This window comes from Macrotis lagotis, chromosome 5 (assembly GCF_037893015.1).
Source record: "Macrotis lagotis isolate mMagLag1 chromosome 5, bilby.v1.9.chrom.fasta, whole genome shotgun sequence".
Taxonomy (NCBI): Eukaryota; Metazoa; Chordata; class Mammalia; order Peramelemorphia; family Peramelidae; genus Macrotis; species Macrotis lagotis.
In genome coordinates this window covers 269895985-269910728 of record NC_133662.1, presented here as the reverse complement: position 1 = coordinate 269910728, position 14744 = coordinate 269895985, and the positions used below count along the sequence as shown (strand labels likewise).

The following is a 14744-nucleotide window of genomic DNA, read 5'->3' as shown; positions in this document are numbered from 1 at the left end:
TCCCTCCTTCCTTCTTTTCTTCCTCCCTTCCTCCCTTTCTTCCTCCCTCCCTCCCTCCCTTCCTTCCTTCCTTCCTTCCTTCCTTCCTTCCTTCCTTCCTTCCTTTCTTCCTTCCTTCCTTCCTTCCTCCCTTCTTCCCTTCCTCCCTCCCTCCCTCTCTCTTTCCCTTCCTCGCCAACAGCAACAATATGACCACTATTTACTAATAACAAAAGGAGAAAGAAGAGAGAAGAAGGGAGTAATTGGAGGAGGAAGGAGAAAGCCAAAAGACTAAATGATAGAAGAATGAAAAAGAAGGGTGGAGAAAGATAAGGGGGGAGGAGAGTCCCTGATATTTATATGGAATTTTAAGATTTCCAAAATGCAATACGATATAGTTCGAACTTCACAACAGCCTTGCAATGTGGATCCTTTGGCTCTACCCATTTGATGGTGGAAACTGAGCCTCAGAGAACATTTAAAAATTTTTTTTTTGTTATTCTATTTTATTTTTCAATTACAGGCAAAGAGATTTCAAAATTTCTTCTGTTTGCAAGCTTTTGAGTCCCACAGTTTTCTACCTCCCTCCCTCTCTTCCCTCCCTCCCTTCCCCCACATAAGAGCCAGTAATATGATATCTGTTGTATATATGCAATTATGTTTAACATATTTCCATTTTAGTCATGTGGAAATCCACCTGCCCATGATTTCTTACAGAACAATAGTGTCATCACATTCATTGATCGCAGCCATTCCCCATTCCTCAACTTCTAATTCTTTGCCACTACAAAGAGAGCTGCTATAAGTATTTTTGGTGCATGTGGATCTTTCCCCCTTTTTTATGATCTCTTTGGGATTCAGATCTAGTAGGTATTGCTGGATCAAAGAGTCTACGCAGGTTTATTGGCCTTTGGACTTGTTCCAAATTGCTCTCCAGAATGGGTGAATCAGTTCACAATTCCATCAACAATGCATGAGTGTCTTAGTTTTTCGACAGCCTTTCCCACATTGATCATTTCCCTATTTTGTCATTTTAACCGATCTAATAGGCATGAGAAGGTACCTCAGAGTTGCTTTAGTTTGTATTTCTCTAATCAACAAGGATTTGGATCATTTTTTATCTGATCAAGAATACCTTTAATTTCTTCATCTGAAAACTGCCTGTTAATATTGGGCATTATCTTATATTTATATAAATTCCACTCAGGTCTCTCTATATTTTTGAAATGAGTCCCTTGTCAGAAATACTATCTGTGAAAATTTTTTCCAGCTTTCTGAATTCCTTCTAATTTTGCTGCATTTGTTTTATTTATGCAAAATCTTTTTAATTTAATGTAATCAAAATTATTCATTTTGCATTTTATAATGTTCTTTGTCTATTGTTTGATCATAAACTCTTTCCATCTCTACAGATCTGACAGTTTTCCCAGCAGTTTTTGTCAAATAGTGAGTTCTTATCCACAAAGTTGAAGTCTCTGGTTTATCAAACAGTAAATTACTATACTTAAGCACAACTATTTCTTTTGTACCTAATCTATTCTGCTGATCCACTACTCCTTTTCTTAGCCAGTATCACATCACAGAAATGATTCAAATCACAGAAAGTCATTTCCTTTTCTCTCATCTCTCTCCCCAAAAAAAGAATAGAGGCAAGTTGCTGTATATTTGCCTTTAACTGGGATATCTTGCAGATGAGAAGTGGCCTCTGTGATAACATGGCAAAGAAGGAGATGGTGACCTGGGACCAAGGGGACTGGGTGTCTTGTCCTGACTCTGAGGAAGGGGACAGAACCTCTCTGGGCCTCATTTTCCTTCTTTTGTAAAAAGAGGGGCTCAGAATTCTGGAAGTGATCCCCAACTCTGGGGATCAACCTCTCCTGTCTATCATGGAGGTTCAGATGATAGTCACTGAACTGATTTTATGTTGAGGTTTGGGCCTAAGTCTTTAGACTCATCATTGCTTGGTATTTAATGGTTATTTCTACCCTCTCCAAAAACATTTGAGGCAGTCTGGAATGTTAAAACACATCTAAGATAGAAGAATGGAAGATGTATATGAAAACAGAATTTTTTTAAAAGGGCAAGGAATGCATGTTTGTTGACAAAATATCCTCCATTGATGACAAGGCCAGAGGATTGGATAGTCTGGTAATGTGGCCAGCATTTTGTAAACACCACTTTTGTTCTAGCAAAACATCAGAATTGCCCCCAGGAACTTCTATTTGAAGGGAAACAATGATATTTAAAAGGGGGAATAGAAAGCAGGTTGTTGATATGAGGGTAGGAATAACCCTGAGTGGACAGAAAATGGAAGTCCTTGACTGGAAGTTCTCCAGATTAAAGTTTTATTCTCCCACGTTGTTCACTCTTACCTGGGATATCCTCTCTTCTTCTGGCTGCTAAGCTACAGCCATCCCCTTTTTCTAGGGTCACGCCTGTTCTAAGGGAGGACTCAGGAGGGTCCAGTGAGTCAGGTTTGGGATTAGAACAAAATAAGAGACTTGGAAACCAGCAGATAACAAAAAGGCTTTCATTTAATGATAGCATAGCAAGTATATTTAGCCTTGGTTTGGCTGGGTGTAGTGTTTCTGTCTCTGGGTTTGCTGGACTAGGTTGCTGGTATTGTCTGAGGGATTTTGATGCTTCAAGGACTAGTATTTGTAGGAAGCGACATCTGAGCTTGGGCCTTGGCCCCGCTGAGCATTTATGGCTCAAGAACAATTTCAGTATCATATGAGGAAACCAGGTTTAGTCCATGCCGGAGTAAGGGATTTGGAAAAGCTAGTCCAGTGTATGTGGTAGGGACCCTGGAGATGCTGCTTATATAATAACATTGTTGTCCAAACCATAATAGTAGGGAGGTAGGGAGTGATGTGGTATATCAGGAATCATGGGTTCTGGACTTAGAAAACCCAAGGCCAAACACTGATTCTATCTCTTATTGTCATTGGGACCTTGGTCAAGTTCCTTCCTTCCTCAGGGGCTCAGTTTCTCCAGCTATAAAATGAATAAGGATTAGTTTGTCTCAAAGGTCTCTTCTAGCTCTGGACATGTGATCTCCTTGAAGGACTGAATTATCTCCATAGGTTGTTGTCCAGATAGAGATGGAAAGTACCTGGAGACCCTTTCAAGTGAGCCGGGCCTTCTCTCTGGTTCCTTTTGAAGGAAATGTGAATACAGCAGAAGAATCAATGATGCATCATAGTAAAAACTCTCCCATCTCTGCTGCTCGCTCCTCCTGGGATTTATGTTTGTGTTGCAGATGGTTTAGGGAAATTCTAAAAATTCAAGTCCAAAAAAAAAAATACCCTGATCATTATTGCTAAAATGGAAACTTTGAGATTCACATCATTGATCAATTAGCTAGCTTTTACCTAGTCTTGCCATGTGCCAATCACTGTGCTTGGGAATATTAACCCAATAGTCCTTGCCTTCAATAAACTTACATTATAATGAGTAAAAAGCCAATCCACATGGGAGAATGGTCGTCAGTGATGGGTGTTTTGGGGTAGAAAGTTACAAAAATGGGAAAATGTTCCTGTAAGGAAATTGATTGCCTGCTCCAGGAAGGATGTTGTTCTCTGAGAAACTGGATTTTTTTTTAAATAGATTTTTTTGGCAACCCCAACCCTATCAGCCTTTGTAGATGATGTATGCAAACTGCCTATGTGGAAGATGCTCAGAACCCTGCCTCAGGGAGCACCATGATGACTTCTAAGGGACATGTCTTGGAGAGAGATTAGGCCACACTCTGTAAGTGGCTTTAGTTTGGTTCTCATGTGGTGAAGAGGAGGCTCTGGATTAATTGCAGAGACATTCAGAAGACCCATCAGCCTCAGTGACCATCCGTTTGTCTCAACTCTCCTTGACTAATATGATGACTACTTTTTATCACTGAAGCAATGTTATAAGGGGGGAGGTTGAAAGGTTTCTCCCCTCTGAGGCCATGTAGCTCTGAGAAAAGGCCTCTGTTTGGACCTTTGTGGTACCACTGAGCCCCAAAGCTTCAAAATTCCAGCATTCCAAACTTCTATTGCCGGTGTAGTTTTTAATGACCTCTGGGTCATGGGAGTGACCTTGGGAACCTCAGGCCATCACCGTCAAGCTGGATCTGGACATGAACTTAGTGGGACCAATGATGAGTAGGAGCTGAAGTAAGAGACTGAGGTGGTGTGAGGGAGAGTACATTCTTGAGAGGTTGGGGAAATTCTCTTCTTACTATACCTTTGAATTAAGTATCTTAATGTTAATGAAACTGGGATGCTGGTCACAGTCTTCTAACAATGGGGGAAAAGCAGTCAGTGGGGATCCAGTAGAAATCATCAAAAAAAAGAGAACCACCTCTCTCCACTGCTTCTGCTACTCTAGGACCCTGAAGGATGGTAGATAGAATTGTCTGACTCTGAGGGAGTGAACCAAAACCTACCTACTACTTCCCCTTGCACCCCTTCCCTTCCTTATCACAAGGAATGATGCCTTAAAACAAAGAACTTTGTAAAAAGAGAAAGAAAACTGGCAAAACTGATCAATATGTCAGAAAAAAATCTGTCATTAATGCAATGTTATCCACATGAGGGTCTTCCACTGGCTCAGGGAACGGGGGAGGGGAAGTATTCACTCAGATCTTCTTGGTTAAGCTTGCAGGATTCTTCCTCTGTTGTTCTGTCCCTGTACAATGCCTCCATCACAGCCATCATTATTCTTGTGTAGATTACTTTTCCTGGTTCTGCTCACTTCGCTTTGCATCAGTTCACAAGATAATAAGCTTCTTTGGATTCTTCATACTGATTATTTCTCACACGCACGGCCATGTTATGATACACAAGGACCATCATTTCTAGTTGTCCCCCTAGTCTATAAGAGTAGTAAAAGATCTCCTATTTTCACTTCACTCTCCTGATAAATCTAGTCTTTCTTTCTGGATGAGTCATTGTTCTTCAGGAGAATCTCTGGGGTTTGGGGCTCCTTCGTATCTGCTATTTTCTGTCTGAGGGTCTGGGATGATTTACAGATATTTCTTCTTGGATGTCCAGAGGGACTTGGGGCAATTTCCTGAACTTGCTTCCCTGCAGAAGGGAACTCTTGATGGAAACAGTCAAGTTGATTGGCACCCACGAACACAACCAGAATGTTGACAACCTCCCCTGGGACCTTGCCTCCTTCTCTACTTAGGGAAAAACAAAAGCACCAAGGTGTGGACAGCTTGACCCCACATCCCATGCCAGGCTGAGAGCTAGGCCCTTGTTGCTGGCTAGCCCCCACCCCCCAGGGGCTAGGCCTTCCATCTGTCAACGTTATTGTTGTTGTTATTAAAAGTTGTGTTTCACCACAGGTTGCGGAGCTGGTATTTAATGATTGAGCAGCGACTGTACCATCACAGGGAGGCAAGGACAAAGCTGAATATAGTCCCTGCCCTCAAGGAGCTCGCATCCATTGCTGGGGTGACAGGAGGGACACAGCATGGGTGTCCACACACATGTGCAATGTAAACTGTATACAATAAATACACAAACATTCTGGGGGGGCCCCTTAGAGGAAGTGAGGGAAGTTGTTGGGCTCTTGCTTCGAACACTAACTGGATGTGGGACTCTGGGTCATTCACTTAACTTTAGCCTCAGAGATCTCTTCTGCACCACCTTTTGTGGCTGGGAAAAGACTCAAGTGAGCCAACTTCTTTAAAATCTCTTGGCTCAGAATTGCAGCTTTATTTTATTGTTAGTTTTTTCTTATTTTTATTCGTAATGTTAGTATTCCTATCATTATTCCAACTATTGTTCCTACGTTTATTACTCTTTGTGGCCTCCCCTACACTGAGGCAGCCGGCATGTGGGCCTGCCTACCTTTGCCCTCTCCTATTTGCTACAGGTCTGTGTGTTTATCTGCAAAGCCTGGGCCAGCACTTGCGTGTGTTTTGAACTTGGAGACAGACTTGGCAGGGTTTGTGGGGGTTATCTTCAGAAAAAGTTTTTTTCGCTTCCCTCAAGTTGCAGATGCTTAACATTCTGTTGGCCTTCCAGGTCCCAGGAGGATCCCCATCCCTCCACAGCCCCCATGTGCCATCACCATGACAACCGCCCTCTTGCCTTTAAAATCTGGCACGCCACATTCCTCCCAATTTGCACAGAAAGTGACTGGATTCTAAGCAAAGACTTGTCAGTCATGTCGTCCGTTCTGTATCAATAAACAGGCTGCAGCAGCCCTGCCTTCCTCTCTCTGGCTGGGGGTGGGTGGGTGAGGGGAGCTTCAGCGAAGCATCAGAGGGTCCTGAGGGGCTAGAGAAAAGGGAAGGAAGGGTTTGCTCTGGCCACAGCTCCTTCCATCCTAGCCAGGCCCTGTCCACTGGGCTTCCAAATGGGGCAGGTATCGGTAATCATGGGGAGGTCAGCAGCCCAAATGGGATCTGCATTTCTCTGGGATTTCTGTCAAACTCAGATCTAGGCCCCTGCCCAGAGCCTGAGAAGCAATTTAAAATGTTAGAAGCAGGGCAGCTAGGTGGCACAGTGGACAGAGCACTGGCCCTGGAGTCAGGAGGACCCGAGTTCAAATCCAGCCTCAGACACTTACTAATTACCTAGCTGTTTGACCTTGGGTAAGTCACTTAACCCCATTGAATTGCAAAAACAAAAAAATGTTAGAGGGAAGTTAAAATTCTCAGAGAAATTCCTTTAGATTTGGAAGGCAGGACAGTGATTTTATTGGCAAAGATGCCTCCATTCCATTCAATTCAAATCAATGAACATTTATTGTACTGGGGATAAAAGACATAGATGACACAGTTCCTGCCCTCAAGAAGGTTGCATTCTACTAGAGGGGAAACAAAATTATCACAAAGAAATAAGTATAATTGACAAATGATATGTAAAAATAAATTAAAAAATCAATTTTTGAGGGAAATACTAATATTCAGGGAATTCAGCCAAGACTTTCCCATAGGAGTTCTATGACCAAATAGATAATTATCCTAATGTGAATGCCATGTCCCTCATCCTGTACCCCACCTTCACCCTTCACTTGATTTTTCTAAATGGAATCTTTCCTATTCCTCCAGTTACTAATCTCTCCTCTTTAAAAAATATATTATATTAAAAATATATTTATATATTAAAATATATTATATTTATATATAAAATGTATTATAATAAAATAGATAATATAATAATATAAAAATATATTTTAATTTAAAATATATATGTTTATAAGTGTATGCATATCTATACAAACACATTCATCCATCCATACACATATCTATTTATTTATTTATTATAAACAAATGTTTGTAGCTACATTTTACTGATGGAAACAGAGAACATTTCACTTTAGTCTTTCTATCTTGGGGCCTAGCATGATGCTTGGCATATAGTGGGTGCCTAATAATTGCTTATGGATTGATTATTTCTTTTGAAAATTACAATAAATGTGACTAGGAGTGAGTCAAGGGTTGTGGTTGATTAGGAGGAAACTGGGAGATTTGGAAGCAAATCCTGCCAATCTGCTGTGGGACCTATCTCAAGTCCGTCCAGATCCTGGGCCTCTGTTTTCTCAGCTGTAAAATGAAGGCTGCATGGCCTAGAAGTGATGTTAGGGCACCTGGGTTCAAATCTGGCCTTTACCCCTTCCTCACCCTCTGCCTCAGTGTTTTCACTTATAAAGTGCCGGGCTTTGGGGTCTTTCTGCCTTGGGAGCTTCTGGTCCTTTGACTTGTTTTCCCACAGGTCATTCATTTTCTTCCTAATACTCCAGGAAGACAGGTCTGATTTGGGTCAAATTCCTCTGAATTAGCAGAGACTAGTTTTGATGCTGTTGTTTTTCCTCCAGTAGGATTTTTCTGGTGGGAGGGGAGTTCACTTTTCAGGGGAAGCCCCTTTTTGTTTGCTCAGACCTTTTCCGCCACATGAAGTGGTGATGGAAGGGACTGATTAAAGGGGGGTTCGGTGGCTAATGAGATGGCAGCTGTTGTCCCGGTTCTTCCTGGGGGCCTGATGAGCAAACCCACACCTGCATGGTTTTACAAGCAGGAACAGTCCAGGCCAAGGGGGAGGCCCCGTACCCTTGGAAGGCAGCCTGGAAGGTGAGCCCTATCATAAAGCCAGACAATGGGGGTGTGCTTTTCCTCTGGTTCGATGATGTACCCCGGGATGGGGCTGGTTGGATGGGGAGCAGCCCGAGACTAACTGTTCATGAACTGGTCTGGAGGTAATAAGTTTCTTGACCTTTGTGGAGATGCTGCCATGCTACAGGCCTCTCAGCTGCTCGGAGCTTACCAGTGGCTGCTAAAATACCAGTAAGCATGAAGGGGGGGGGTCTCCTGTCCCTCCATCTGATATGACTGACTTATTAAAAAAAAGTCAAACTAAAAAAAAATTAAAAACTGTGTGTCAGAAAAGAATTCTTAGTTGTGCAAATATGATAGTGTTAGGAAACTGGACCCTGTAAGGAAAATGAAAGTAGCAGAAATGGGGCCCCAGGAGCTGTGTTGAGGGGTGGATGGGGATGGGGTTCACATCTGGGTTGGGCCAAAGTGAAATAAGGTCACCCCCTAAGGCCCCTTCCTAGCTCAAAAAATCCTCTTTTGGGGTACATCAGAATTCTTAGGCCATCCACACATTCAAATTGGAATAATGCATTTCCCAGCAGGGAAAACTCAAGGAGTTATTCCCGTATAAAGTGACTTCCCTGAGAAAAGTCTCCCCTCAGACGATACTGACCTTGTGTTCACAAACCAAGAAATATCCCAAATATTCCTGCTAGGACTCAGATGAGCCAGAATCCACAACTCAATTTATCATAGATTCATCTCTCTGGAGTCTGAAGGGACCTCAGACACGATCCAGTCCAGCCCCTCAAATGATAGATGAGGTAACTAAAGCCCAGAGAAATTAAACCCCTTCCTCAGGGTCACACAGGAGGTAAGGGGAAGGTGCAGCATCTGAATTCATGCCCTCTGACTCCTGGTTTTCTGTTCAGTGTGCCAGCCGATCGCACGGGGAAGATAAAAAAGCAAAACAAAACAAAACAAAACAGATTCCTGAATCCAAACTTTCTTTCAAGAACCATTTGCCCTCCCAAGTACAGGAACTGTCTGGACCCCAGATACCAGGAAAACATTTTTATAAACTATTAAAAGCACAAACTAATGGTGTATGAGTAACTGTGTTTTACAGAACGATGTATCCTCAAAAATCGTACAAAGAACATTTCTTGTCTCTAGGAATGCTTGGAAAAAGAAAATATAATTTAAAAAAATTATTGATGCTGTTTTAAGGCAGGTTTTTATTTTTCTTGACTTAAAAAAAAGGATTAAAGAGGACTAAAATTTGTTCCACAGTAAGTCTAGGTAAATCCCAGAAAATCGACTCCTCACCAGAAACCTTACTGAACCGATTGGAAGATGTTATTTAGAAAATAGAGAAGGCAAACTGTTCATGTGTTTTATGCTCCGTCCTAGGAGGGAACGTTCAGAAAGATGGGGATTCCTTCTTCTGGAAATGTGCACATTTTCTGGGGGGAAAGGGTCTTTCAAGTCACAATATACTAAATTTGAAATCTCTCTTGCCAAGCTCAGAATCAGATGTCTTATTTAATATGCTAACAGACCAAGAGACAAGACTGCTAAGAATTCAAATCTCCTCTCATAAAAGCAGAAAAGAAAGTAAATTGAATTGAAATGTCCTTGAGGCTTCTTTCTCAACAGTTTTAAAATGAATTTTCTCCCCTTTTTTTCTTTTGCTTCATTTTTAAATGGTCGGCAGTCCCTCTGCCTCCTGTTCACCTTCATCTGTTGAGTTGCCTGGAAAGTGTTTGAAGGAACGACATTAGAGCCGCAATCTGGCAGCCCTTCCGTTTTTCTGAGCGGCCAAATGAACAAAAATCCAAAGGTAATTAGACCTAATTCTGTTAACTACAGAAAGGCCCACATTCAGATGATTAGGAAACAGGGGGTTGTGGCTGGAACATATAGCTCAATTTAAAAAACAAACAGTGAATTTTCAGAGGTCTGAATGCTGTAGCAGATTTCCTTCAGGCAGATCATTTGAAAGTTGGTAAACCGAATCTTTTTCATTCCACATCCCCCCAAAGAGAGACATCTCATTCAGGTCGCCTAATTCTCTTTTGTCACATAGGCACAATTACACAGTTCGGTAGATTTAGGCACCCCGAATGTATCTAAGGTCTACACCTATTTTTTTCTTTTATAGCTCATCAATTCACTGTGGAAATATTTATTTCCCCATGCTTTCATTTTTGTGGAGCAACTCAATGGAGTTGATAAAAATGGGATTAGAGACAGAATCAGATTTCATACTTGGGGTGTCTTCCTGAAACTGCCTTGGCTTCCACCAGGTTTCCTGAACTTTTCATAATCTATTTGCATTTTGCCTGGTGGAGAGAAGGATCTGAAACCCTTCCAGTACACGAGACCGAAAAATCCAAGGACTACCATCGCTTACAAAGGAAAGATGGATTTCTTGCATTCCTCTGTCTGGTTTCCTGAAACTATGTATCTCAACTTTTGCTGAGTAAGTATGGAAAAGGGTTTATGATTTATTTTTCCCTCATTTGTTTTTCCCGGTGGGTGAGCACCTTGATCTGGGGGGGGGGGGTTGTCAGGTGTTATCTGGGACTTAAGGGTGGGTGAGTGGGGCAATGAGAAGGTCAATGGAATAGTAAAAACAAATTTCTATTTCCAAGACGTTTTGTCCCATTGCAGAATTGTTTGATGAGAGCTGCTCACTTACAGCAAAGTAGCAACGATGAATTGTTGGGGTTTTGTGAAGCTCAATTCAATTCCCTCAAATTATAATTGACAATGCATTCTGAGGGCAGGGTGGCATTTAGATGAATGCTACTGCTGTCAAATCCATTCTGGATGCTGACCAAGGGCTAGGAAACACTAGAAGTGAAGTAAAGGGAGGATGATGTGCAAGAAACAAACATCATTTTGTGTTACAGTAATGCTCAGGATAAGAATGAAGGGGCAGATTAGAAACCATATGCTGAGGGAAGCTATCAGGAACATATGAAGAAAATTTTGTTTAAGAAATGCCAGTCTGGCAGCCTGGCCAAGACAATGATGAAGGGCAGACTTGGTATTGACTCTGGGTCTAGTTCACCAGAGAAGTGATTTTCCTGTTAACCAAGTAATGGCAGCTACACTTCACAGAGTTTGATTTTCCTTTGGGGATTTTGGCAAACACTTATGTAGGAATGGCCTCTAAAAGCAAACTTAATGATATGAACATGTCTGCCTTTGAGTCCTTAGTGCTCCAATTTGTAATGGCTTGTGGCACTGTATAATTAAATGGCTAGGCTCAGCAGGGAATAGAGATATCCAAATCCTCAGTAGGGCATCTGGGAGGACCTGATTGGTGGAAAGCTTGTACAAGAATTCCTAGGACCCAGTTAGCAAATGATTCAGCCTTTAGTCTTCTGAGTGTTCCCTAAATTATTGGGACACCCAATAGGCACACCCGCACAGAGATGTGTCTGCACACATGCACACACACAGATTGTGTGAGTGTACACTTGTATTTTTATTTAAATCCATTTACAGAATTATAGAATCTTTAAGGCTGGAAAGGATCTGAGTATCCAGTTAGTCCAAACCCTACCTTGTTGTCTCTTCTTTTTAAAATTAAAAACATCTTAAATGGAGGGAAGGAAAACAATTTGAACATTGATGATACTTGGATCTCAGACAAGTCACTTCATCTTCTCAGTCCTCAATCTTCCTCTCCCAGAAATTCTGTGTTTTTTTTTTACTCCTAGTTCTGAGCTCTCAATTCACATTGATTTAATTCAATAAATTAAATACAATCCAATAAACACTGGTCAAACCCTTGGGCATTGCCACCAGCCCTGAAGATAACAGGAAGCCAAACATGGTGTGGTCTCTGACCTGATGGGGTCTGCATTACACTAAACATGCTGGCCTTGGACAGCCCTTCTCCTTTCCAGGTTTCAGTTTCTTCAACTTTAAAGTGTGTGTGTGTGTGTGTGTGTGTGGTCAGAGTTGGACTAGACAATCTGAAGGTCCCCTCCACCTCTTACTTTAGGATTCCATGATATAGTAGCATATTATATTGTTTAGGATGTATAACATTATGCAGAGCATGTTCATATAACATTATATAATAATATAGAGCATCATATAATGTAATGTTATGTAAGAAGGGGGTATTTTGTAGATGATCATGCAGTTTCTGAAGGTGGTATGCAGAGAGTAGGGCTGGATTCTCTGTTACTTGTGCTGATTTTGACCACCAACGAACACCAAGAAAACCCAGGGGCTCCATCAGCCAACCCCACACCATCCACATGTGGAACATCAGTTGTAGTCAATGGAGAAGTTTTGCATGCTGTGGAGAAGTTGGCTTTCCTGGACAGTGTCCTTTCTAGGGATGTACACATTGACACTACACGCTGCCAGGGGTAGCTCAGAGTGCAGGAGGCTGAAGGAAAGCATGAGAGAAAAGAGGCATTAGACTGACTTCCAAACTGAAGGTCTGCTGTGTTGACCTCATTGCTCTGTGCCAGTGAAACCTGGCCAGTCTACCAGCGCCATGTCAGGAAACTGAATCTTAGGAAGATCCTGAAGATCACCTGGCAGGAGAAGATTCCAGACACTGAGGTCCTTACTTGAACTAAACTGCTTTGCATTCAAACTCTGCTACAGAGAGCAAACCGATGAAGGGTTGTTGTCTGAATGCCAAACACACACTGGCTTAAAAGCCAATTTAATGGAGAACTCACATAAGGCAAGTCCTCACAGGAGGGTCAAAAAAGTCATGCAAGGCCACTCTCAATGTCTTTTGAGAGCTTTGGATTTGACTGTATGACATGGGAGACACTGGCCCAGGACCATCCAACATGTTGTGTCCTCATCACAGAAGGTGATCTATGAGCAAAGCAGAATTGAAGCAGTTCAAGGGGGATATGAGATACGTTAAGTGGAGAGTCAGCACCCCAAGTCTTCACACGGATGATCTGTGCCTCACCTGGGATAGAGCATTCCAAGCTCGTTTTGGTCTGATCAGCCGCATTCGGACACACCGCCATGTGTCTCAAACATAGTGATGTCATTTGGTCTTCTTCCATAACAAAGGACAAGAAGCAAGCAACCATATAATAATAAGAATGAACATTTCTATAGTGCTATAAGGTCTTCATAGAGATTTACAAATATTATTTCATTTGTCCATCAAAATAACCTTGCAAAGTAGGTGTTACTTTTATCTTATTTTGCAGGTGAAACTAAGGCAAGCAGACTTGCCCAGCCCAGTATATGAGCCTCTCTACCACACAGTATTAACACAGACCACCACATTTAGGCACATGCACAAATCCAAATTACAAACAAAGTAATGCCAGACATTTCTGTGGAATTGGGTGACAATCCCAATATTGAGTGGGTTCCTGGGAGGACAGAGGAGGTAGCACTGAGCTTTGAAGGAAGCCAGGGAGGCAAAGTGAGTAAGAAGCTCTTCCAGACAAGCTCTTGTCCTTACTGATGCCTGGGGTTTCAAGGTGAGGGAGCCCTCCTCATCTGAGCTGGCTGCCTTCCGTCCATGTGCTGAGAAAGCTTTCTAAATAATCCCCATTTTTCCCACCTAACAAAATCTTTTCCATTTTCAGGTGTCTGACAAAGCAGTGGCTTTAGGCCACAGGGAGAGTGGGGTTGTTTCATTGAGGCTCAGAGCACCCACAGTCACATCTAGTTGAGCCAGGCCAAATAGGAGGGAGGCTGGAGAGGCTTGGTCTTTCTTTTGGTTGAGGACTTTTATCTGTGACCACAAGAGGGCAATACAGACATACAGCCTATTTCAGGAAGACTCCATCCTCTGCTTTTCTGTCCTCTTCTAAAAGTATTATTTCCTCTGAACGTTTTTTTCTACAATAAGTGAGAGTTCTCTTTAATAACTTTTTCTCCCTAAATTTTAATTTTTTTTAAAAATTATGAACTTAACAAATGAACATTCTCATAACAAGTACTGGAGGAAGAAATGTATCTGAAACTACTCACAGGACCTGTTGCTTATTGGATTTTTAAAGTAAACATTAAATTTAAAATGAAGCTAATTGTCCAACTTGGTCATATTCCTTTCTGATCTATGTATTTTCAGATAATTCACTGATATTCTTTTTCTTCATAAGAGCTACATATAATTAATAAATATTTATAGTCAAGCCAAAAAAAAATCTATCCATTTGTCACTGAAAAAAATATGTTGTACCATGCACCCCTGCTAGGAGAATGGAAGCATACTTCATTATGATCCTTCTGGAGCAATGATTATTAATTTGAATTAATCCCAGTTCTAAAAATCCTTTAAAATTTTTTTGCTATAGATACAGTGGTTTCATTATTACAAAAAATGGTTCCAGGACTCATCATGATCTTTATGACTTCACAGAATTCATCTTCAGGTTTCTCTGAATCCATTCCTATCATTATTTCTCACTATTTCTACTCTATCCTATATACCACACTTTATTCAGTTACTTTCCAATAGGCAGGCTTCCAATTTGTTTCAAATTTTTTGCTACAACAAAAACAATGAACAAATATTTTAAAAAATATTTTCGTACATATGGCAACTTTCAGAATTGAGACTTGTTTATTTTTATATTTATACTGACTATATTTAGTAGCAGCATTGCTGTATCAAAGGGTGTATGTAATTTGGTGACTTTTTGCTTAGAATTCCAAACAAACAAATTCACCCATTTGCCATGTCTGTAAAAATATAGAATGGTTGGACCAACTC

General features: G+C 41.4%; 1 long non-coding RNA gene across 1 annotated transcript in view; it reads left to right on the top strand.

Annotated features, from left to right (window-relative positions):
- LOC141489131 (uncharacterized) overlaps positions 1-14744 on the top strand; it is a 129956-nt gene that overhangs the window by 35028 nt on the left and 80184 nt on the right. The window contains exons 3-4 of the long non-coding RNA XR_012468905.1: positions 9729-9854; positions 10321-10496. This is a non-coding gene — a long non-coding RNA (uncharacterized LOC141489131). The remainder of the gene's footprint in view (positions 1-9728; positions 9855-10320; positions 10497-14744) is intronic.